Here is a 3,898-nt window from a genome sequence, read left to right as displayed (position 1 = left end):
AGTCACTCTAGGCACTTATGTATGTGAATAAAGTTATGATTTAAAAATAACAGAAAAGAAACAATTTAGGCTGGAGAGAATTTGGAACTATGTGGTGCCTAGGGGAAAACTTAGGATCTCAAATCACAGCATAGAAATAAAAAGGAAATTGAAAAAGTGAATTAGAGGAGGTGAGGGGGTAATTGAGTTATTTCCAGCTAATATCACAGAAATTGGATTGCACCTAATTGTGACCAATCCAGATCGTACCAAATGCTTATGTTAATTGGCACCTCCTTACAGTATAGGAATAACTGGCATACAGGGAAGAGTTATTGGCCATGTTCATCAGATGAGAAGAGTTTTGCTTTTAAAATGCACCCAACAATCAACAAGCAAATGACTCCCGGAACAATGTGTGGAGAAACATGCAGAGCCAATTTCTCTCACAGCCAACTACTCGCCACGATTTATCATATTTGGCTTCACATTTCTCAGTCTGTTCTGGAACACATTTGACCTGGCTTTGATTGTGCATTTAAAGGCGATCTGTTCTGACTAGGACTCCCCAGCTGGGCAGAGATTTCCTGGCCTCAAGCCATGCATAACAGGCAGCAGCTCTGTCTCTGCTCACAGACCTCAGCAATTGTTTCACAATGTAAATGAGAACAGGGAAATCTGTGGGGGAGATTTCTCCTGTATGTCCAGTGGTTTCTAGAGTTTGGGTTCTAGGACAAAACAGTTTCGAGGGGGGGTTTTCTTTACGGACTGTACTTAGCCTGGCCCAGAAATACAGTTTTATATCTTTGTAAATATTAACACAGTCTGTCGTGTTCCAATTTCCTTATTTAGTACCATCCCACACAAGATACTATTCTAACTTTTGCACCCCTGTTCATGAAATACCCTTCTGCGCTTTCAATTCCATTCATTCTTTAAGGATTGCTTCTCCATCAAACCTCCCTGGGTTTCCTCAGCCTTTCTACCCTGCCTGCATTTCTAAGTCACTGACAGGAAATAACACACAACTAATTATTATCACTCTGTATTGTTATTCAAATGTATTCCTGAACACCTACCATGAATTTGGCCCTGTGTTGGGAGGTGGGGGGTGCAATCGTGAGTGAAAACGGCACAAATCTCCCCTCCTGGAGCTTTCAGATTAACAAGGGAGATGCACATCAGCAAAATCAAATAATAGTTTTCTCTCTTCTCTGAAGTCCTAGTTATACCTCTGATTTTACACTTGGTATGGACTGTGTTCTTATTTTGTTGTACATTTGTCTACTTTCTCTAACTAGACTCAAAATTTTTGTGGAAAAACAAAAATCTCCCATTGACCATTTTTTTTTTTTTTTTTTTTTTTTTTTTTTTTTATTTATTTTTTTTTTCTTTTTATTGTAAACAAATGGGATACATGTTGTTTTTCTATTTGTACATGGCGTAAAGGCATACCATTTGTGTAATCATAAATTTACATAGGGTAATGTTGTTTGATTCATTCTGCCATTTTTTCCCTTCCCCCCCTCCCCTCCCACCCTTCCCCTCCATCTATACAGTCCTTCCTTCCTCCATTCCTGCCCCCCTCCCTAAACCCAACTCCAACCCCAACACTAACCCTTCCCACCCCCATTATGTGTCATCATCCACTTATTAGCGATATCATTCTTCCTTTGGTTTTTTGAGATTGGCTTATCTCACTTAGCATGATATTCTCCAGTTTCATCCATTTGCCTGCAAATGCCATAATTTTATCATTCTTTATGGCTGAGTAATATTCCAGCAAGAATTAATAACTGGGATAGATTCAAACTAAAAAGCTTTCTCTCAGCAAAGGAAACTATCAGCAATGCGAAGAAAGAGCCTACAGAGTGGGAGAAAATCTTTGCCAATCATACTTCAGATAGAGCGCTAATCTCCAGAATCTATAAAGAACTCAAAAAACTCTACACCAAGAATGTAAATAATCCAATTGACAAATGGGCTAAGGAAATGAATAGACACTTCACAGAAGAAGATCTACAAGCAATCAACAAACATATGGAAAAATGTTCAACATCTCTAGTAATAAGAGAAATGCAAATCAAAACCACCCTAAGATTCCATCTCACCCCAATTAGAATGGCAATTATCAAGAATACAACCAACAACAGGTGTTGGCGAGGATGTGGGGAGAAAGGTACACTCTTACATTGCTGGTGGGGCTGCAAATTAGTGCAGCCACTCTGGAAAGCAGTGTGGAGATTCCTTAGAAAACTTGGAATGGAAACACCATTTGACCCAGCTATCCCACTCCCATTGACCATTGATGCATTCCAGGTCTTATGATCTACCACTTCACACATATGAGGAGGCACATGTGACTAACACTGTTATTTTTTAATCCTCACTACAATGCTGTAATTCTATTATTGATATCTTGTGCATTAGGGCCATGAAACCTGAGAGATATGATGACTGGCCTATGATCTTGCAACTGTTAACGCTGCTAGCCCAGGACAAGCCCTTCTTAAGTATTATTTGAATCCATGAATGATTGACTGAGAGTGGATGAAACAGGAAGTTGTGTTCTAACAACACATAAGTATACCAACTCATCATCAGAAATAAAATGTCTTTAACAATAGCTATAAACAATACACACTAAAAGGAAATTCTTGTTTCTTTTTTCCTCAATTTTTTATCATATCAATGAACAACTTTATTTTTTACACATAAAGGCTGATGAAAAACCATTACTGGTCCTATTAAAGAATATCCAACATTTCAATTGAGAAGAATAGTAACTATTATTTGCTCATGAAATACTACTTAAGTTTTCTAACGCACAACTTGTAAACATCTAGCATGCTTCTTTAATTTCAGTACAATGGATTCAAGACCAAGATCAAGTATACAGGTTACATGCATCAAAGCCAGATTACAAATTATCATTATCATCATCATCATCATCTTCACATCTTCTCTTCACTGCATTTGATGATTCCTTGGAAGTATTTTGTGATTATACCATACTACTGGTAATAAGAATGCTTTTGGACCCAATTATGACAGATTAATCAGAACATTCTGAACTGCTGATGTTGCAGGAAATGAGGCTTTTATAGCAGGGGACTGTGAAGCAGACATCTGTACTGTAAACTTTGCCCTGTTAGAGATACTGGAGTCCCTACTTTAGTTGAAACAGACATGGCATTGGTGTGCCTAGTATGGGAGTACTTGGTCTGCTATTAACTGAACCAACACTTAACCATGGAACTGTTATTCTTTCTACAGATGGAGATGCTTTTTTTTTTTTTTAAGACTTAAGCCTATAGTTTGGAGCTGTTAAGCAGTATCTATCAGGAGGAGGCAATCTGGGACCTGAATATGACTTGATCAATGGCAAAGGAGTTTGATTTCTTTGCCTTGCAATATCTAATAAAAAATCTCTCTGGGGAGGAGAGGTAAAAAATTGGTCAGCTCAACACTGGATTGCCAATTATACATCATCTGTATTAACAGTAGCTTTCTTAGCATGGCTGGAATAAATTTAAGCATCATCTATAATTGTGAATATTGGAAGGCAAATTCAACATCTGATTTATAGCTCTTGGCTTCTATTCTGTAATCCCCATACCCTTCAGGATTTGTGCCATCTTCTGTGCATCTTTCTGCATGTTCTTGGAAGAAGTCATCTTGCCAGACTTCATCATATCCAGTGATCAAACTTCTCTAGCTAAATCACCCACATTAATGTATTTCAGTCCTGATCTTGATGCAATTTCTTTGCTTAGTGTAATTTTTCCAACTCCTGGAGTACCCGTGAGCAGAATGTTCAGTTACAACATAGTCACAGTGACCACACCAGCACCGTGGCACACGCGCCCATCACACTCCCCAAATGTTTTTAAAAGCTTAAGTTTTTCTTCTTCACTTT

At 38.1% G+C, this 3,898-nt stretch overlaps 1 pseudogene; it reads right to left on the bottom strand.

Moving 5' to 3' along the window:
• Nucleotides 1–2,899: 2,899 nt before the first annotated feature.
• LOC124980789 (transcription initiation factor TFIID subunit 9-like) lies at nucleotides 2,900–3,671 on the bottom strand (annotated as a pseudogene).
• Nucleotides 3,672–3,898: the final 227 nt, after the last annotated feature.

Source organism: Sciurus carolinensis, chromosome 3 (assembly GCF_902686445.1).
Source record: "Sciurus carolinensis chromosome 3, mSciCar1.2, whole genome shotgun sequence".
NCBI lineage: Eukaryota > Metazoa > Chordata > Mammalia > Rodentia > Sciuridae > Sciurus > Sciurus carolinensis.
Note: the sequence above shows the minus strand (reverse complement) of the source record. Positions and strands in the feature narration are given on the sequence as shown.